The sequence below is a fragment of the Pseudophryne corroboree genome, chromosome 1 (genome assembly GCF_028390025.1).
Source record: "Pseudophryne corroboree isolate aPseCor3 chromosome 1, aPseCor3.hap2, whole genome shotgun sequence".
Taxonomy (NCBI): Eukaryota; Metazoa; Chordata; class Amphibia; order Anura; family Myobatrachidae; genus Pseudophryne; species Pseudophryne corroboree.
In genome coordinates, this window is record NC_086444.1 from 976,570,600 (window position 1) to 976,593,406 (window position 22,807).

General features: G+C 48.8%; 1 pseudogene; it reads right to left on the reverse strand.

Annotated features, from left to right (window-relative positions):
* Window positions 1–8,060: 8,060 nt before the first annotated feature.
* Window positions 8,061–8,172, reverse strand: LOC134932860 (U6atac minor spliceosomal RNA; annotated as a pseudogene).
* Between the last annotated feature and the right edge of the window lie 14,635 nt (window positions 8,173–22,807).

Here is a 22,807-nt window from a genome sequence, read left to right on the forward strand (position 1 = left end):
ATCCACAGCGCCCTCCTGGCCGAGACCGCCATGGCATTGGCCCTTGATCCCAAGAGGCCAATATCCCTTGCCGCATCCTTTAGGTAATCTGCAGCGTCCTTGATATAACCAAGAGTCAAAAGAATGTTATCCTTATCAAGGGTATCCATGTCAGAAGCTAAATTATCAGCCCACTTAGCAATAGCACTACTCACCCACGCCGACGCCACAGCAGGCCTGAGTAGTGCACCAGTAGTAACGAAAATGGCCTTCAATGTCGTCTCCTGCTTGCGATCCACCGGATCCTTGAGGGCAGCCGTGTCAGGAGACGGAAGCGCCACCCTTTTGGACAGTCGGGACAGAGCCTTGTCCACATTGGGAGACGACTCCCATTTCTCCCTGTCGTCAGAGGGGAAAGGATATGCCATTAACATTCTCTTGGGAATCTTCCACCTTTTGTCAGGCGACTCCCAAGCCTTCTCACAAAGAGCGTTCAGTTCATGAGAGGGGGGGGAAACTTCACCTCAGGCTTTTTCCCTTTAAATAAACCCTCGTATCTGCAACAGGGGGTTCCTCAGAAATATGCAAAACATCTTTAATAGCCACAATCATGTACTGAATACTCTTTACCACTTTCGGATGTAAACTGGCCTCATTGAAGTCGACACTGGAATCAGAGTCTGTGTCGGTATCTGTATCTTCCATCTGGGTAAATGAACGTTTTTGTGACCCTGAGGTCTGTACCTGAGACAAAGCGTCTTCCATGGATTTTCTCCATGTTTGTGTTGAGAATAAGATTTATCTAGCCTCTTAGACAACAATGCCACGTTTGCATTCAATGTACTCAACATATTTACCCAATCAGCAGTCGGCTGTGCTGACAGAGTAATTCCCAAATCTTTCTCCGTGCCCCCAGCAACTTCCTCCGGGGAGGAACACTCAGCCTCAGACATGTCGACACGCAATACCGACACACCCACACCGGCCAAAAGGGGACAGACCCACAGGGAAGCCTGTAGAGAGAACACAGAGGGAGTATGCCAGCTCACACCCCAGCGCCCATATACTACTAAATAAATAATATATGAAGGTTGCGCTGTAAATACATATATAGCACCAAATTGCCTGTGCCCCCTCCCCCCACCCCTTTTTTGCTCCCTTGTGCTTGTAAGGAGAGTGGAAGTCCGGGCCAGCGTCTCTGCAGCGGCTGTGAAGAGATAAAATGGCGCTGGTAAGCTGTGCGGCTAAACCCCGCTCCTTCCCGGGGTGCTGTAGTCCCGCTTAAATTTGAATTTTTTTATACTGGCGGGCACCGAATATGCATTTTTTGCCAGGTAAAAGAGCCTCAGTAACTTGCTTCCCAGGGCGCTCCTCCCCCAGCGCCCTGCACCCTGTGAGTGCCGTTGGTGTATGTGTGTGGAAGCATGGAGCGTCACTGAAGTCTTCTGTTCTTCTAATACTCACCCGGCTTCTTACTTCTGGCTTTTGTGAGGGGGGTGACGGCGCGGCTCCGGGAACAAGCAGCTAGGCGAACCAAGTGATCGAACCCTCTGGAGCTAATGGTATCCAGTAGCCTAAGAAGCAGAGCCCTTAACTCAGTAGAAGTAGGTCTGACTTCTCTCCCCTCAGTCCCACGAAGCAAAGAGCCTGTAGCCAGCAGGTCTCTCTGAAAATAAAATACCTAACAAAGTCTTTTCCAGAGAAACTCAGTGGTGTGTTTCCAGCCTCTCCTGGGCACAGAATCTAACTAAGGTCTAGAGGAGGGGCATAGAGGGAGGAGCCAGTTCACACCCAGTCAAAGTCTTTTAGCGTGTCCATGTCTCCTGCGGATCCCGTCTATACCCCATGGTCCTTTTGGAGTCCCCAGCATCCTCTAGATCTTAAGAGAAATAAATGTAACTGCAGTGGGCACTGATAACTACTCAGCCATGTGGAGGTGGCTGGTAGGATGCAGCGCTTTGTACAACCTGTCTGTGAGGAGAGGGAGACTCAGCTCAACACTCCTGGAGACCAGCAGAGCTCTGCTATGGCTGCCCAGCATCTCTTGTGAAGGAGGATGAGGGAGGAACAGCGCAGGGCAGGAAGACCGCAGTGGAATGGCACCCTGGGCTGGGGAAGCGCTGACCTCCCTTATGCTGACTTCCACCACCAGTACTCCTGGCCTGCAATAGGGTCCCTAGTGCCAGTATACATTAAGCCCTGGTGGTCTAGTGCAACCGCAGGGGCACGTATTGGTCCGACAGCACGTCAGCGCCACTGGTCCAACTCCCAGGACTGATGGCATATGGACTGCGCAACTCCGGTGCAGTCCTGGGTGTCCCCTGTGCCTCTGCTAGTGGAAGGGTACTGTGTTCCTGCCGAAATCACCGACCCACTCATGGTGTCGTGGCAGGTAAACTATGTGTAGTGAAGGGATAAGGACACAGGACAATACTGTGAGAAGTTTAATATTTGGGTTAATTATATGTTGCCCAATGTTAGGTATGATACAGTTTTATATGCTACCATACAGCAACACCTAAAAAATGCTATCCATAAGCACCGCAAATATTGTTAAAATGCATGAACGTAGCATCTTTTCTGCAGGGAAATAATTGATTATTTTCAAGACAAATGATCCTGGAATGAGCAGCATATGAGAAAAAACAACAACTGGAGTTTGGTACTTACCGGTAAATCACTTTCTCCAATTCCATTGGAGACACTGGAGTGCTCTTTACACTTGGGTATAGAGTGTGTGTTAACCGGGAGCTGGCACTTTAAGAATTTAGAAGTGTGACTAGCTCCTCCCCCTCATACAAGCCAGTCTTAGTAAACCATGCCTGAGGAGAGCTGGAAGAATAAACTTCAGAGGAGGAGTGAAACAAGTACATACAACAAACAACAGGTGCGAAACATAAGGAAACAGTCAAAAGAAGAACTGAAAACAGTTAAACACAATGGCCCTCATTCCGAGTTGATCGCTCGCAAGGCGATTTTAGCAGAGTTACACACGCTAAGCCGCCGCCTACTGGGAGTGAATCTTAGCTTCTTAAAATTGCGACCGATGTATTCCCAATATTGCGATTACAAACTACTTAGCAGTTTCAGAGTAGCTTTAGACTTACTCGGCATCTGCGATCAGTTCAGTGCTTGTCGTTCCTGGTTTGACGTCACAAACACACCCAGCGTTCGCTCAGACACTCCCCCGTTTCTCCGGCCACTCCTGCGTTTTTTCCGGAAACGGTAGCGTTTTTATCCACACGCCCATAAAACGCCGTGTTTCCGCCCAGTAACACCCATTTCCTGTCAATCACACTACGATCGCCGGAGCGAGGAAAAAGCCGTGAGTAAAAATACTATCTTCATTGTTAAATTACTTGGCGCAGTCGCAGTGCGAATATTGCGCATGCGTACTAAGCGGAATTTCACTGCGATGCAATGAAAATTACCGAGCGAACGACTCGGAATGAGGGCCAATGCCAATAACCATGGCAGGAAGAAACAGCACAGGGTGGACGTCCAGTGTCCCCTGTGGAATCAGAGAAAGGGATTTACTGGTAAGTACTAAAAGCCTGCTTTCTCTTTCATCAACTAGGGGACACTGGAGTGCTCTTTACAATGGGGATGTCCCAGAGCTCCCCATCACAGGCTGGAGGGCACTGAGAACCTGGCAAAACAGCAAACAGAGAGGGAGGTGCTTTTTGCCCCCCTGGTATCCCCCCCAGCACACTAAAAAATGACCTCTAACCATACCTGAAACTATCTGGTAATAGAAATTCAGAGAATCGGTTACACATGTTTGCAAAGACATGTTTAGTTGCTCTGCCTCGCCAAGGCTTCTCCAATATCAGCAGTCCTAACACTACATAATAGCAGTGCCCACATAGGGCCATGTGATTTGTCTACTGTAAGGCCTCATGATAAAGGCTATTACTAAAACACATCCAGACAGAGAGCTAACTTACCTGGGAGCCACCCCCAGGATCTCCCATTAGCACTACAAGGAACAGCATGCCTTCCAAATACTGCTCCCATTTAATGCCTTTCTCACACATGTAGACACACAGTGGCAGTTGCTCAATCATTGCTGGAGATAATTATATATCAGGTTCTAGAAAGGGGGAGGGGTCACAGACAAACAGCAAACAGACAGGGGTGCTTTTCCCCCCCTGGTATCCCCCAGCACACTAAAAAATTACCTGCAACTATACCTGAACCTATCTGGTAATAGAAATTCAGAGAATTGGTCACACGTGTTTGCAAAGACATGTTTAGCTGCTGAGCCTCGCCAAGGCTTCTCCAATATCAGCAGTCCTAACACTACATAATAGCAATGCCCACATAGGGCCTTGTGATTTGCCTACAGTAAGGCCTTATGATAAAGGCTATTACTAAAACACATCCAGTCAGAGAGCTAACTTACCCGGGGAGCCACCCCCAGGATCAATTCTCTGAATTTCTATTACCAGATAGGTTCAGGTATGGTTACAGGTAATTTTTTAGTAGTCTGGGGGAGATACCAGGGGAAAAAAAGCAACCCCCTCTCTGTTTACTGTTTGTCTGTGACCCATCCCCCTTTCTAGCACCTGATATATAATTGTCTCCAGGAATGATTGAGCAACTGCCACTGTTTGTCTAACCCTGTAAAACAGCATGGCCATATTGCGAAACAGAGGCCGTGAACCTGTCGAACCAGTAAAACCGGACAAAAGTATGCCGGCCAGACCCAATGGCTGCTTGGCAAAGTTGATCCAAGGAAACCCTGCAGGCAACCGTCCATCGGGGATCCACTGAGAGTGTCGAATGCACTGTAATGGAAGCCGGAGGCTCCCTGGATAAGGCCAGACAGGCCTGTCTGATGGCCAGACGTATCCATCGTGCAAGTGTCTGCTTTGATGCCAGCCCAACAGGCCAGGTAGCATTATACAGGACAAACAAGGAGTCTTATTTCCTCAGAGAAGTGGCCCTGTCATATAGAGCCTGAGAGCCCTGACAACGTCCAGAGATCTGGAAGCAGGAGAGTCTTCTGGAAGAACCAGTACCACAAGAGGTTGTTAATGTGGAAAGCCGAGACCACCCTTGAAAGGAATGACATTTCCTTGCAGAGTTTTGCCTTATCTTCCTGGAAGATCAAAAATGAAGGGCAACAGGGCAGAGCTTCAAGCTCTGACACTTTTCTGGCAGAAGCCAGGGCAAGTAGAAGTACCACTTTCCATGATAGCTACTTCAACTCCACCTTTCCCAAGGATTCAAACAGAGAGGACTGTAAGAACGAAAGGACAATCTCCAGGTCCCACGGTGCCATGGGAGGAGCAAAAGGTGGTTGTAAACAGACAACCCCCTGAAGAAAAGTTTTAACATCTGAAAGCAAACCAGATTCTTCTGGAAGGAGATGGACAATGCAGACACTTGCACCTAGACGTAATCCGACTGATAAACCTACATGCAGGAAAAAGGAGCCGCCGTGACATCTTGAAGGTAGTGGAAACATTCCATGACGTTCACACCAGGATGCATAAGCATTTCAGATGCAGTGGTGATGGCTGAAAGTAACTTCCTTCCGGTCCTGAGCATAGTAGGTATGACTGCTGCCGGAATCCCTCTTTGCCTTAGGATTGCCCTTTCAATGGTTACGCCATCAAACTAAGCCACCTTGAGTCTGGATAGACGAAAGGCCCCTGTTGTAGCAGATCCTCTCTCAGCAGTAGAGGACACAGATCATCTATTAGAAGTAGATGAAGGCTGGAATACCAAGCTCTGCATTGCCTTCTCTTCCATGATGCGTTGAAGACAAGGCAGCAGAGGGAATGGTGGAAACAGGTAGACAAAGCGGAACAGCCAGGATGTTGTGAGTGCATCTACCGCTACGCCTGCCGGGTCTCTTGTTCGAGAACAATACAGCGGCAGTTGATGATTTTGTCTGGACGTCATAAGGTCAACTTGTAGAAGGCCCCACCGATGGACCAGATTTCAAAACACCTAGGGATGGAGAGCCCACTCCCCGAAATGTATGTCACGATGACTTAGGTAGTTGGTCTCCTAATTGTTCCCACCAGGAATGAATCTTGCGAATGTTGCCACTATTCCTCCGCACAGAGAAGGATGCGGCTTACCTCTCACTTAGATGCTCGACTCCTGCTGCCTCCTTGTCAGTTTATGTACGCCACAGCCGTGGTGTCCTCGACTGGACTCTGACAGCTTGGCCTCGCAATAGTTGATGTGCTAGCTGTAGAGCCTAGAACACTACCTGTCGTTCCAAGATGTTTATAGGTAGCTTCGCTTCCTGTGGAGTCCAGCTGCCTTGGAAGTGGGGGCCCTGATTCAGTGCCCCCCACCCTCGCAGGCTTGCTTCTTTGGTGAGGAGAGTCCAATCCCACACCATGAACTTCTAGTCCTGTAGGTGAGATGAGGTCAATCACCAGAGTAGAGAGATCAGAGTTCTAGGGGCCAATGTCACTCTCTGCTGAAGGAACAAGTGTGACCCCGACCACGGAGGAGATCCAGCTGAAAAGGTCTTGAGTGGAAACGGGCATAAGGAATTGCTTCTAAGGCCGCCACTATCCTCCCGAGTAGTCATATGCATAAATGCACCGACACTCACCTGTGTTGTAGGACCAACCGAAGCCTATCCTGAATGGCTTTCACCTTGTGCTGAGGGAAGAAGATCCTCTGTCTCACCGTGTCCCGGATCATACCCAGAAACTAAAGTCGCTGTGTCAGTTGTAGATGGGATTTTGGAAGTGTCAGGATCCACCCACGTCGTATGAGGAGTCTGCGAGTCACTGTTCTGGAATAATTGGTTTCTGGAAGAAGCCTTCCAGGTAGGGAATGTGTCCTTAGGAGTGTCATCATTATCGCCATGTCGTTTGTGAACCTTCTGGGGGCATTGGCAGGTCGAAGAGTAAGGCCTGGAACTGATATGAGTCTTGAATGGCGAGTCACCGATACTTCTGGTGAGGTGGACAGATGGGTATATGTAGGTAAGCGTCCTTGATGTCCAATGACATTAGGAACACTTTTTCTTCCAATACTGCAATAACTACATGAACAGACCAGAAATCGAGCTTGTACCCCTAGGTGATGAGGTCCCGTACCCAGGCATCCGGGCAGGATTCTGCCCAGACATCCTGAAGACCCGCAGATGAGCTCCTATCCTGGGGTCCCCCCAAGTAAGAGGCAAACCCGTCTTACACTGGGTTTCGTGGTGGACTTGGTGTCCTGGAGGTAAGAGATAGTCATGGCTCTGCCATGTTCTCTGGAACCACGAGAAAGCGCTGATCCTCCTCTGGAACAACCTGAATCTTCCAGAGACCCAAAAGGACGGTCTGGAATAAAACCTTTGAGTGGCTGGCACAGCTGAGGGGAGAAAAGTAGATTTACCCCAAGTCATCTGAGAAATCCACTTGTCCAGGTCAGGCCCGAACAGGACGTTACCAGAAAAGATAACACATCCACCTACCTCTTTGATTCTGCGTCTACTTGCCACCATAGAGCTCTGCGGCCGACACCGCTAAGGCAGAGGACCTAGAAATTAGATTACATACCTCGCGTCACCTATATAAGCAGCTGACTCCTCACTGTGCTCTGCAAAGGGGATAAGATCCTCCTCTGGGGGGTCCTGCTCGCAGACCCTCAACTAGTTGTTTCACCCAGGCTTCAAAGGCCCTATTGACCTGGCTGCCTACCAGTGCAGGACACCGTGTTATGCCTGCTGCTGTGTTAAAGGATATTAATCTTTTAATTTCCTGTCCGATGCCTCCTTTAAGGAGGGACTGGCATGACTGTCTTTTTGGACAGATGAAACACAGGGGAATCTACTGTAGGCGGAGTCTTGCATAACTTCCTGCTGTCAGCAGGGAAGGATATGTCGACAAAAGTCGACGGGGCACCTGGAATATTTTATTTGGGTGTTTCCTGGCCGCTCTGATGTCCACCTTTAAAACCTGGCTTATTGCGACAATCAGTGCCTCAATGCCCTGGGAAATAGTCTCCAGTTTCTCCGAGATCCGTTCCTCCATTGTGTGTGGAAACTCGCCCCCACTAATGGGGGGCATATCCTCATCCTGTGAATCGCCTGACTGAAGGGCAGAGGGTAAGTCTTAAAAACTAAGTAGGTGGCAGTGCCTTAACCGTATATGTGTTGTAAAGGCCACTAGGACCTCTTCAATCCTTGTCAAGGGAAGTTCTAACATTCTCTCTTTCATATAACACCTTTTTGTAGACTTGCATCACAGAGAGGGGATGGGACCATGGCCTTAGTGAGCCCTTCCACTGACCGTGCTAGAGCCAGAACCCAGACCAATTCTGGCTCTGGTGAGGGGTCAAATTTCTGAGATCTGGAAATCTCTCAGAGGCTTCTAGCGCCGCAGACAGGTATGACACGAGTAGTGAGCAGCGACACCCAAATTGGCATATCCTGCACCTGTGGTGACCTATTGCGCCTTGTTGCTCCTATAAAAGGGAACCATCTCATTGCCCTTTTGACTTTTGTGTGAATTTTTCTGCAAACCTTGTGCAGGTGAAGGTCTTCTGTGAAGCATTAAAGCCCTTTTCCAGCCATGGTAAAACACACTGATACACAAACACCGTATCGTAGTGGACAGTGTAAGAAGAGATACTGAGAGTTAAGACAGACAGGAGAGAAGGCAGAGGAGGAGGATAATCACACTAGTCCCAATCGTGCTGTTATACCGCTTTCACATCTCCAATGCAGGATCCCACCTGGGAATTAGAAACGGGTCCTTCCCGGGTAGAATCCAGCATTGGAGACTCTCCTACCTCTTCTGCTGACTTCCAGACCCGGCATATTGCCGGGTTGGTTGCCATAGCGGTGGGGGGCAGAGCCGGCAGTGGGGGCGGAGGTGGAGGCGGCTCTGGGAGATAAGCTCATCTCAGCACCGCCTCTCCCTATCTTGTAAACGGGTCCCGAATCGTCTCGACCCGGGAATCCATTAGAGAGCCACTGACCTGGTATTCAACCCGGGAATAACACTGCTTATTACCCGGGTTGAATTACTGGGTCAGGCAACCCAGGAAATCCGACATGGCGCTTTCACACCGCACACTGACCCGTGTCAACCCGGCAATATGCCAGGTCGATACCGGGTTATTTGTGCGGTGTGAAAGGGGTATTAGCAATGCTAAAACGCTAGGCACCGTATATCCAATAACTAAAGTTAAAGTGAAACTCGGTTACATGCAGTATTACTGAAGTGGAACTCAGTTACTCACTCTCCTGACAAGACAAAATCTCTTAACCATGGATAACTCACAATCTTGTTTAAGGTCTCTAATGGGGCATACACACGGGGCGACTTGTGCTAAGCGATCTACTGTAGGTTAGCTGAGCGATCTAGAGGGGTAAATTCAGACCTGATCGCAGCAGCAAATTTGTTAGTAGTCGGGCAAAACCATGTGCACTGCAGGGGGGCAGATATAACGTGCAGAGAGAGTTAGATTTGGATGGGGTGTGTTTAAACTGAAATCTAAATTGCAGTGTAGAAATAAAGCAGGCAGTGTTTACTCTGCACAGAAACAAAATAACCCACCCAAATGTAAATCTCTCTGCAAATGTTATATCTGCCACACCTGCAGTGCACATGGATTTACCCAACTGCTAACAAATTTGCTGTTACAATCAGGTCTGAATTACCCCCATGGTTATCCCAGATCGCTCAGCACACATCGCTGTATACACTATGCTAACCAGTGTTTTTCATGCACATGCTAGGAGATCTTACTAGATCTTGCCCTAAAAATCTGAGCGGGCGACGGCAATACGCTGGACCGTGCATCGCCATCGCTATGGGGTGTACACACGCATCGATCAGTGCTTAATTTCTAATCGATCTAGACAGATCGCTTAGAAAATAGGCAAAAATCGCCCGTATGTATGCCCCATTAATCTCAGCACTACCTTAGAAGGTCAGCGCAGCCCTCAGCAGCAGCAGCTCTTAATCGGAGTTGCAAGGACAACTGGATAGTGTGTCCTCTGGCTTTAGTAACAGCCACCGGCTTCTGCTATACTGTGATAGCACCGGGGCAGCTGAGAGGAAGGAGCTAAACTCTGGGACTTAGCTCCGCCACTATGGCGCTCTTTTGTTCAGACCACTGCTGGGACTTCCTAAATCACCAGCATTTGTTTGTGCGTGGCATCCTGCTAATCGGGCGCCAGGCATTATACTCACAGAGCTGTCGGTTGCTGGCTGTTGTGGCTAGGGCGACAGAGACACGTGCCACATGCAGCGACACACTGTGCTACCCCAGAGACAGTGATATCTGAGCCGGGGACCCCTGCGCGAACCGCATGCAGACAGGCAGGGGCAGTCACTGCCTGTCATCTCCTCTTGCTTGGCTGCAGAGTCTTTGACTAACATTAAAAAAAACTTTTTGCCTTCGAGGAGAAGCCTAGGATGTGACCAGCTCCGTCGGGCACTAAACTAAGACTGGCTTGTAGGAGGGGTAAAGAAGGGGAGGAGCTAGCCACAGTTCTACATTCTTAAAGTGCCAGCTCCTGGTTGGCATACGCTCTATACCCCATTGTAAAGAGCACTCCAGTGTCCCCTAGTGTCTGAAGGAGAAATACAAAAGTTTAATTCGATGAACGCAGTGAACCTGGGGCTGCAGTAGACAGAATTTTCCACCATATTTCCCACCACATCCATAAAACCACAAAAACAAGCACAATCTCATTTGTGAGGTTTCAAATAAACATTACTGACAGCTAAAAGTGTATTTACAAATATACAGTATACACCCATCAGCCATAACATTAAAACCATGAACAGGTGAAGTGAATGACATTATTTCATTACAATGGCACCTGCCAAGGAGCGGGATATATTAAGCAGTAAGTGAACAATTGTCAGGCGTAAGGAGACTTTGACAAGGGCCAAATTGTGATGGTTAGATATCTCCAAAACAGTAGGTCTTGTAGGGTGTTCTGTGTATACAATGGTTAGTAAAAAAGAAAGAAGTGGTCTATGGAAGAACAAGCAGTGAGACAGCGACAGGGCATGGGTGCACATTGATGCACATAGGGAGCGAAGGCTAGCCCGTCTAGTCCGATCCCACAGAAGAGCTACTGTAGCACAAATTGCTGTAAAAGTTAATGCTGTCTATAATAGAAAAGTCTAAGAACACACAGAGCATCACAGCTTGCTGCATAGCCGCAGACCAGTCGAGTGTTCATGTTGACACCTGTCCACCACTGTAAGATCCTATGATGAACAGGCAAGTGTCAGACTGGATTATGGCGCAGTGGAAGTAGAGATGAGCGGGTTCGGTTTCTCTGAATCCGAACCCGCCAGAACTTCATGTTTTTTTTCACGGGTCCGAGCGACTCGGATCTTCCCGCCTTGCTCGGTTAACCCGAGCGCGCCCGAACGTCATCATGACGCTGTCGGATTCTCGCGAGGCTCGGATTCTATCGCGAGACTCGGATTCTATATAAGGAGCCGCGCGTCGCCGCCATTTTCACACGTGCATTGAGATTGATAGGGAGAGGACGTGGCTGGCGTCCTCTCCGTTTAGAATAGATTAGAGAGACACTTGATTTACTAATTTTGGGGAGCATTAGGAGTACTCAGTTACAGTGCAGAGTTTTGCTGATAGTGACCACCAGTTTTATTTATAATCCGTTCTCTGCCTGAAAAAAGCGATACACAGCACACAGTGACTCAGTCACATACCATATCTGTGTGCACTGCTCAGGCTCAGGCCAGTGTGCTGCATCATCTATTATCTATATATAATATTATATATATCTGTCTGACTGCTCAGCTCACACAGCTTATAATTGTGGGGGAGACTGGGGAGCACTACTGCAGTGCCAGTTATAGGTTATAGCAGGAGCCAGGAGTACATAATATATTATATAGTGAGTGACCACCAGACACACAGTGCAGTTTATTTAATATATCCGTTCTCTGCCTGAAAAAAGCGATACACACAGTGACTCAGTCAGTCACATACCATATCTGTGTGCACTGCTCAGGCTCAGGCCAGTGTGCTGCATCATCTATATATATTATATATCTGTCTGACTGCTCAGCTCACACAGCTTATAATTGTGGGGGAGACTGGGGAGCACTACTGCAGTGCCAGTTATAGGTTATAGCAGGAGCCAGGAGTACATAATATTATATTAAAATTAAACAGTGCACACTTTTGCTGCAGGAGTGCCACTGCCAGTGTGACTAGTGACCAGTGACCTGACCACCAGTATATATAATATTAGTAGTATACTATCTCTTTATCAACCAGTCTATATTAGCAGCAGACACAGTACAGTGCGGTAGTTCACGGCTGTGGCTACCTCTGTGTCGGCACTCGGCAGCCCGTCCATAATTGTATATACCACCTAACCGTGGTTTTTTTTTCTTTCTTTATACATACATACTAGTTACGAGTATACTATCTCTTTATCAACCAGTCTATATTAGCAGCAGACACAGTACAGTGCGGTAGTTCACGGCTGTGGCTACCTCTGTGTCGGCACTCGGCAGCCCGTCCATAATTGTATATACCACCTAACCGTGGTTTTTTTTTCTTTCTTTATACATACATACTAGTTACGAGTATACTATCTCTTTATCAACCAGTCTATATATTAGCAGCAGACACAGTACAGTGCGGTAGTTCACGGCTGTGGCTACCTCTGTGTCGGCACTCGGCAGCCCGTCCATAATTGTATATACCACCTAACCGTGGTTTTTTTTTCTTTCTTTATACATACATACTAGTTACGAGTATACTATCTCTTTATCAACCAGTCTATATATTAGCAGCAGACACAGTACAGTGCGGTAGTTCACGGCTGTGGCTACCTCTGTGTCGGCACTCGGCAGCCCGTCCATAATTGTATATACCACCTAACCGTGGTTTTTTTTTCTTTCTTTATACATACATACATACATACTAGTTACGAGTATACTATCTCTTTATCAACCAGTCTATATTAGCAGCAGACACAGTACAGTGCGGTAGTTCACGGCTGTGGCTACCTCTGTGTCGGCACTCGGCAGCCCGTCCATAATTGTATATACCACCTAACCGTGGTTTTTTTTTCTTTCTTTATACATACATACTAGTTACGAGTATACTATCTCTTTATCAACCAGTCTATATATTAGCAGCAGACACAGTACAGTGCGGTAGTTCACGGCTGTGGCTACCTCTGTGTCGGCACTCGGCAGCCCGTCCATAATTGTATATACCACCTAACCGTGGTTTTTTTTTCTTTCTTTATACATACATACTAGTTACGAGTATACTATCTCTTTATCAACCAGTCTATATATTAGCAGCAGACACAGTACAGTGCGGTAGTTCACGGCTGTGGCTACCTCTGTGTCGGCACTCGGCAGCCCGTCCATAATTGTATACTAGTATCCAATCCATCCATCTCCATTGTTTACCTGAGGTGCCTTTTAGTTGTGCCTATTAAAATATGGAGAACAAAAATGTTGAGGTTCCAAAATTAGGGAAAGATCAAGATCCACTTCCACCTCGTGCTGAAGCTGCTGCCACTAGTCATGGCCGAGACGATGAAATGCCAGCAACGTCGTCTGCCAAGGCCGATGCCCAATGGCATAGTACAGAGCATGTCAAAACCAAAACACCAAATATCAGTAAAAAAAGGACTCCAAAACCTAAAATAAAATTGTCGGAGGAGAAGCGTAAACTTGCCAATATGCCATTTACCACACGGAGTGGCAAGGAACGGCTGAGGCCCTGGCCTATGTTCATGGCTAGTGGTTCAGCTTCACATGAGGATGGAAGCACTCAGCCTCTCGCTAGAAAACTGAAAAGACTCAAGCTGGCAAAAGCACCGCAAAGAACTGTGCGTTCTTTGAAATCCCAAATCCACAAGGAGAGTCCAATTGTGTCGGTTGCGATGCCTGACCTTCCCAACACTGGACGTGAAGAGCATGCGCCTTCCACCATTTGCACGCCCCCTGCAAGTGCTGGAAGGAGCACCCGCAGTCCAGTTCCTGATAGTCAGATTGAAGATGTCAGTGTTGAAGTACACCAGGATGAGGAGGATATGGGTGTTGCTGGCGCTGGGGAGGAAATTGACCAGGAGGATTCTGATGGTGAGGTGGTTTGTTTAAGTCAGGCACCCGGGGAGACACCTGTTGTCCGTGGGAGGAATATGGCCGTTGACATGCCAGGTGAAAATACCAAAAAAATCAGCTCTTCGGTGTGGAGGTATTTCACCAGAAATGCGGACAACAGGTGTCAAGCCGTGTGTTCCCTTTGTCAAGCTGTAATAAGTAGGGGTAAGGACGTTAACCACCTCGGAACATCCTCCCTTATACGTCACCTGCAGCGCATTCATAATAAGTCAGTGACAAGTTCAAAAACTTTGGGTGACAGCGGAAGCAGTCCACTGACCAGTAAATCCCTTCCTCTTGTAACCAAGCTCACGCAAACCACCCCACCAACTCCCTCAGTGTCAATTTCCTCCTTCCCCAGGAATGCCAATAGTCCTGCAGGCCATGTCACTGGCAATTCTGACGAGTCCTCTCCTGCCTGGGATTCCTCCGATGCATCCTTGCGTGTAACGCCTACTGCTGCTGGCGCTGCTGTTGTTGCCGCTGGGAGTCGATGGTCATCCCAGAGGGGAAGTCGTAAGCCCACTTGTACTACTTCCAGTAAGCAATTGACTGTTCAACAGTCCTTTGCGAGGAAGATGAAATATCACAGCAGTCATCCTACTGCAAAGCGGATAACTGAGTCCTTGACAACTATGTTGGTGTTAGACGTGCGTCCGGTATCCGCCGTTAGTTCACAGGGAACTAGACAATTTATTGAGGCAGTGTGCCCCCGTTACCAAATACCATCTAGGTTCCACTTCTCTAGGCAGGCGATACCGAGAATGTACACGGACGTCAGAAAAAGACTCACCAGTGTCCTAAAAAATGCAGTTGTACCCAATGTCCACTTAACCACGGACATGTGGACAAGTGGAGCAGGGCAGGGTCAGGACTATATGACTGTGACAGCCCACTGGGTAGATGTATGGACTCCCGCCGCAAGAACAGCAGCGGCGGCACCAGTAGCAGCATCTCGCAAACGCCAACTCTTTCCTAGGCAGGCTACGCTTTGTATCACCGCTTTCCAGAATACGCACACAGCTGAAAACCTCTTACGGCAACTGAAGAAGATCATCGCGGAATGGCTTACCCCAATTGGACTCTCCTGTGGATTTGTGGCATCGGACAACGCCAGCAATATTGTGTGTGCATTAAATATGGGCAAATTCCAGCACGTCCCATGTTTTGCACATACCTTGAATTTGGTGGTGCAGAATTTTTTAAAAAACGACAGGGGCGTGCAAGAGATGCTGTCGGTGGCCAGAAAAATTGCGGGACACTTTCGGCGTACAGGCACCACGTACAGAAGACTGGAGCACCACCAAAAACTACTGAACCTGCCCTGCCATCATCTGAAGCAAGAAGTGGTAACGAGGTGGAATTCAACCCTCTATATGCTTCAGAGGTTGGAGGAGCAGCAAAAGGCCATTCAAGCCTATACAATTGAGCACGATATAGTAGGTGGAATGCACCTGTCTCAAGTGCAGTGGAGAATGATTTCAACGTTGTGCAAGGTTCTGATGCCCTTTGAACTTGCCACACGTGAAGTCAGTTCAGACACTGCCAGCCTGAGTCAGGTCATTCCCCTCATCAGGCTTTTGCAGAAGAAGCTGGAGGCATTGAAGAAGGAGCTAAAAGGGAGCGATTCCGCTAGGCATGTGGGACTTGTGGATGCAGCCCTTAATTCGCTTAACAAGGATTCACGGGTGGTCAATCTGTTGAAATCAGAGCACTACATTTTGGCCACCGTGCTCGATCCTAGATTTAAAGCCTACCTTGGATCTCTCTTTCCGGCAGACACAGGTCTGCTGGGGTTGAAAGACCTGCTGGTGACAAAATTGTCAAGTCAAGCGGAACGCGACCTGTCAACATCTCCTCCTTCACATTCTCCCGCAACTGGGGGTGCGAGGAAAAGGCTCAGAATTCCGAGCCCACCCGCTGGCGGTGATGCAGGGCAGTCTGGAGCGACTGCTGATGCTGACATCTGGTCCGGACTGAAGGACCTGACAACGATTACGGACATGTCGTCTACTGTCACTGCATATGATTCTCTCAACATTGATAGAATGGTGGAGGATTATATGAGTGACCGCATCCAAGTAGGCACGTCACACAGTCCGTACTTATACTGGCAGGAAAAAGAGGCAATTTGGAGGCCCTTGCACAAACTGGCTTTATTCTACCTAAGTTGCCCTCCCACAAGTGTGTACTCCGAAAGAGTGTTTAGTGCCGCCGCTCACCTTGTCAGCAATCGGCGTACGAGGTTACATCCAGAAAATGTGGAGAAGATGATGTTCATTAAAATGAATTATAATCAATTCCTCCGCGGAGACATTGACCAGCAGCAATTGCCTCCACAAAGTACACAGGGAGCTGAGATGGTGGATTCCAGTGGGGACGAATTGATAATCTGTGAGGAGGGGGATGTACACGGTGATATATCGGAGGGTGAAGATGAGGTGGACATCTTGCCTCTGTAGAGCCAGTTTGTGCAAGGAGAGATTAATTGCTTCTTTTTTTGGGGGGGTCCAAACCAACCCGTCATATCAGTCACAGTCGTGTGGCAGACCCTGTCACTGAAATGATGGGTTGGTTAAAGTGTGCATGTCCTGTTTTGTTTATACAACATAAGGGTGGGTGGGAGGGCCCAAGGACAATTCCATCTTGCACCTCTTTTTTCTTTTCTTTTTCTTTGCATCATGTGCTGATTGGGGAGGGTTTTTTGGAAGGGACATCCTGCGTGACACTGCAGTGCCACTCCTAGATGGGGCCGGTGTTTGTGTCGGCCACTAGGGTCGCTAATCTTACTCACACAGTCAGCTACCTCATTGCGCCTCTTTTTTTCTTTGCGTCATGTGCTGTTTGGGGAGGGTTTTTTGGAAGGGACATCCTGCGTGACACTGCAGTGCCACTCCTAGATGGGCCCGGTGTTTGTGTCGGCCACTAGGGTCGCTTATCTTACTCACACAGCGACCTCGGTGCAAATTTTAGGACTAAAAATAATATTGTGAGGTGTGAGGTATTCAGAATAGACTGAAAATGAGTGTAAATTATGGTTTTTGAGGTTAATAATACTTTGGGATCAAAATGACCCCCAAATTCTATGATTTAAGCTGTTTTTTTAGTGTTTTTTGAAAAAAACACCCGAATCCGACAAAAAAAATTCGGTGAGGTTTTGCCAAAACGCGTTCGAACCCAAAACACGGCCGCGGAACCGAACCCAAAACCAAAACCCGAAAAATTTCAGGCGCTCATCTCTAAACTGTGGAAGTAGGTGGACTAGTTTGACTAAAATAAGAATTTACTTACCGATAATTCTATTTCTCGTAGTCCGTAGTGGATGCTGGGAACTCCGTAAGGACCATGGGGAATAGCGGCTCCGCAGGAGACTGGGCACAAAAAGAAAAGCTTTAGGACTACCTGGTGTGCACTGGCTCCTCCCCCTATGACCCTCCTCCAAGCCTCAGTTAGGATACTGTGCCCGGACGAGCGTACACAATAAGGAAGAATTTTGAATCCCGGGTAAGACTCATACCAGCCACACCAATCACACCGTACAACCTGTGATATGAACCCAGTTAACAGCATGATAACAGAGGAGCCTCTGGATAGATGGCTCACAACAACAATAACCCGATTTGTTAACAATAACTATGTACAAGTATTGCAGATAATCCGCACTTGGGATGGGAGCCCAGCATCCACTACGGACTACGAGAAATAGAATTATCGGTAAGTAAATTCTTATTTTCTCTGACGTCCTAGTGGATGCTGGGAACTCCGTAAGGACCATGGGGAGTATACCAAAGCTCCCAAACGGGCGGGAGAGTGCGGATGACTCTGCAGTATTTGACCCTGACCAAGTAGCAGCTCGGCAGAGTTGTAAAGCCGAGTCCCCTCGGGCAGCCGCCCAAGATGAGCCCACCTTCCTTGTGGAGTGGGCTTTTACAGATTTTGGCTGTGGCAGGCCTGCCACAGAATGCGCAAGCTGAATTGTACTACAAATCCAGCGAGCAATAGTCTGCTTAGAAGCAGGAGCACCCAGCTTGTTGGGTGCGTACAGGATAAATAGCGAGTCAGATTTTCTGACTCCAGCCGTCCTGGAAACATATATTTTCAGGGCCCTGACAACGTCCAGCAACTTGGAGTCCTCCAAGTCCTTAGTAGCCGCAGGTACCACAATAGGCTGGTTCAGATGAAACGCTGAAACCACCTTTGGGAGAAATTGAGGACGAGTCCTCAATTCTGCCCTGTCCGTATGAAAAATCAGGTAAGGGCTTTTACAGGATAAAGCCGCCAATTCGGACACACGCCTGGCTGAAGCCAGGGCCAACAACATGACCACTTTCCATGTGAGATATTTTAATTCCACAGTGTTGAGTGGTTCAAACCAATGTGATTTTAGGAAATCCAAAACAACATTCAGATCCCAGGGTGCCACTGGAGGCACAAAAGGAGGCTGTATATGTAGCACTCCCTTAACAAACGTCTGGACTTCAGGCACTGAAGCCAGTTCTCTCTGAAAAAAAATCGACAGGGCCGAAATCTGGACCTTAATGGATCCTAATTTTAGGCCCATAGACACTCCTGTTTGCAGGAAATGCAGGAATCGACCCAGTTGAAATTCCTCCGTCGGGGCCTTTTTGGCCTCGCACCACGCAACATATTTCCGCCAGATGCGGTGATAATGCTTTGCGGTTACATCCTTTCTGGCTTTTATCAAAGTAGGGATGACTTCGTCTGAAATGCCTTTTTCCTTTAGGATCCGGCGTTCAACCGCCATGCCGTCAAACGCAGCCGCGGTAAGTCTTGGAACAGACAGGGTCCCTGCTGGAGCAGATCCCTTCTCAGAGGTAGAGGCCACGGGTCCTCTGTGAGCATCTCTTGAAGTTCCGGGTACCAAGTCCTTCTTGGCCAATCCGGAGCCACGAGTATAGTTCTTACTCCTCCCCGCCGTATAATTCTCAGCACCTTGGGTATGAGAGGCAGAGGAGGGAACACATACACCGACTGGTACACCCACGGTGTTACCAGAGCGTCTACAGCTATTGCTTGAGGGTCCCTTGACCTGGCGCAATACCTGTCCAGTTTTTTGTTGAGGCGGGACGCCATCATGTCTACCTTTGGTTTTTCCCAACGGTTTATCATCATGTGGAAGACTTCTGGGTGAAGTCCCCACTCTCCCGGGTGGAGGTCGTGCCTGCTGAGGAAGTCTGCTTCCCAGTTGTCCACTCCCGGAATGAACACTGCCGACAGTGCTATCACATGATTTTCCGCCCAGCGAAGAATCCTTGCAGCTTCTGCCATTGCCCTCCTGCTTCTTGTGCCGCCCTGTCTGTTTACGTGGGCGACTGCCGTGATTTTGTCCGACTGGATCAGCACCGGCTGACCTTGAAGCAGAGGTCTTGCTTGGCTTAGAGCATTGTAAATGGCTCTTAACTCCAGGATATTTATGTGAAGTGATGTCTCCAGGCTTGACCACAAGCCCTGGAAGTTTCTTCCCTGTGTGACTGCTCCCCAGCCTCGCAGGCTGGCATCCGTGGTCACCAGAACCCAGTCCTGAATGCCGAATCTGCGTCCCTCTAGAAGATGAGCACTCTGCAACCACCACAGGAGAGACACCCTTGTCCTTGGGGACAGGGTTATTCGCTGATGCATCTGAAGATGCGATCCGGACCATTTGTCCAGCAGGTCCCACTGGAATGTTCTTGCGTGGAATCTGCCGAATGGGATTGCTTCGTAGGAAGCTACCATTTTTCCCAGGACCCTTGTGCATTGGTGCACTGATACTTGGCCTGGTTTTAGGAGGTTTCTGACCAGCTCGGATAACTCTCTGGCTTTCTCTTCCGGGAGAAACACCTTTTTCTGGACTGTGTCCAGGATCATCCCTAGGAATAGAAGACGTGTCGTCGGGATCAGCTGCGATTTTGGGATATTGAGAATCCAACCGTGCTGCCGCAGCACTACTTGAGATAGTGCTACTCCGACTACCAACTGTTCCTTGGATCTTGCCCTTATCAGGAGATCGTCCAAGTAAGGGATAATTAAAACTCCCTTCCTTCGAAGGAGTATCATCATTTCGGCCATTACTTTGGTAAAGACCCGGGGCGCCGTGGACAATCCAAACGGCAGCGTCTGAAACTGATAGTGGCAGTTCTGTACCACAAACCTGAGGTACCCTTGGTGAGAAGGGTAAATTGGGACATGGAGGTAAGCATCCTTGATGTCCAGAGACACCATATAATCCCCTTCTTCCAGGTTCGCGATCACCGCTCTGAGTGACTCCATCTTGAATTTGAACCTCTGTATGTAAGTGTTCAAAGATTTTAGATTTAGAATAGGTCTCACCGAGCCATCCGGCTTCGGTACCACAAACAGCGTGGAATAATACCCCTTTCCCTGTTGCAGGAGGGGTACCTTGATTATCACCTGCTGTGAATACAGCTTGTGAATGGCTTCCAATACCGCCTCCCTGTCGGAGGGAGACGTCGGTAAGGCAGACTTTAGGAAACGGCGAGGGGGAGACACCTCGAATTCCAATTTGTACCCCTGAGATACCACTTGAAGGATCCAGGGATCCACTTGTGAGTGAGCCCACTGCGCGCTGAAATTCTTGAGACGGGCCCCCACCGTGCCTGAGTCCGCTTGTAGAGCCCCAGCGTCATGCTGAGGACTTGGCAGAAGCGGGAGAGGGCTTCTGTTCCTGGGAACTGGCTGTTTGCTGCAGCCTTTTTCCTCTCCCTCTGCCACAGGGCAGAAATGAGGAGCCTTTCGCCCGCTTGCCCTTATGGGGCCGAAAGGACTGCGCCTGATAATACGGCGTCTTTTTATGTTGAGAGGCTACCTGGGGTAAAAATGTGGATTTCCCAGCAGTTGCCGTGGATACCAGGTCCGATAGACCTACCCCAAATAACTCCTCCCCTTTATAAGGCAATACTTCCATATGCCTTTTGGAATCAGCATCACCTGACCACTGCCGCGTCCATAGCCCTCTTCTGGCAGATATGGACAGCGCACTTACTCTTGATGCCAGTCGGCAAATATCCCTCTGTGCATCACGCATATATAAAAACGCATCTTTTAAATGCTCTATAGTCAGTAATATAGTGTCCCTATCCAGGGTATCAATATTTTCAGTCAGGGAATCCGACCAAGCCACCCCAGCACTGCACATCCAGGCTGAGGCGATTGCTGGTCGCAGTATAACACCCATGTGAGTGTATATACATTTTAGGATATTCTCCTGCTTTCTGTCAGCAGGTTCCTTAAGGGCGGCCGTATCCGGAGACGGTAGTGCCACCTGTTTTGACAAGCGTGTGAGCGCTTTATCCACCCTAGGAGGTGTTTCCCAACGTGCCCTATCCTCTGGCGGGAAGGGGTATGATGCCAATAACTTTTTAGGAATTATCAGTCTTTTATCGGGAGAAACCCACGCTTCATCACACACTTCATTTAATTCCTCAGAAGCAGGAAAAACTACAGGTAGTTTTTTCTCACCAAACATAATACCCTTTTTAGTGGTACTTGTGTAAAACATTTTTCATTGCCTCAATCATGTAACGTGTGGCCCTACTGGAAGTCACATTCGTCTCTTCATCGTCGACACTGGAGTCAGTATCCGTGTCGGCGTCTGTATCTACCATCTGAGGTAGCGGGCGTTTTAGAGCCCCTGATGGTCTTTGAGACGCCTGGACAGGCACCAGCTGAGTAGCCGGCTGTCTCGTGTCATCTACTGTCTTTTGTAAAGAGCTGACACTTTCACGTAAATCCTTCCATAAGCTCATCCACTCAGGTGTCGACTCCCTAGGGGGTGACATCACCAGTACAGGCAATTGCTCCGCCTCCACATCATTTTCCTCTTCATACATGTCGACACAGTCGTACCGACACACAGCACACACACAGGGAATGCTCTGATAGAGGACAGGACCCCACTAGCCCTTTGGGGAGACAGAGGGAGAGTATGCCAGCACACACCAGAGCGCTATATATATGTTGGGATAACACCAGAGTGTTTTTCCCTTTATAGCTGCTGTGTATATTATACTGCGCCTAATTAGTGCCGCCCCCCCCCCCCCCCCTCTTGTTTTACCCTTTTCTGTAGTGCAGGACTGCAGGGGAGAGTCAGGGAGACGTCCTTCCAGCGGAGCTGTGAGGGAAAATGGCGCCAGTGTGCTGAGGAGATAGGCTCCGCCCCCTTCTCGGCGGACTTTTCTCCCGCTTTTTTTCGGAATCTGGCAGGGGTTAATATACATCCATATAGCCCTGGGGGTTATATGTGATGTAATTTAGCCAGCCAAGGTGTTTATATTGCTGCTCAGGGCGCCCCCCCCCCCCAGCGCCCTGCACCCATCAGTGACCGGAGCGTGTGGTGCATGAGGAGCAATGGCGCACAGCTGCAGTGCTGTGCGCTACCTTGGTGAAGGTCTTCTGCCGCCGATTTTCCGGACCTCTTCTTGCTTCTGGCTCTGTAAGGGGGCCGGCGGCGCGGCTCTGGGACCGGACTCCGAGGCTGGGCCTGTGTTCGGTCCCTCTGGAGCTAATGGTGTCCAGTAGCCTAAGAAGCCCAAGCTGGCTGCAAGCAGGCAGGTTCGCTTCTTCTCCCCTTAGTCCCTCGATGCAGTGAGCCTGTTGCCAGCAGGTCTCACTGAAAATAAAAAACCTAAAACTAACTTTTCCTAAGGAGCTCAGGAGAGCCTCCTAGATTGCACCCAGCTCGGTCGGGCACAAAAATCTAACTGAGGCTT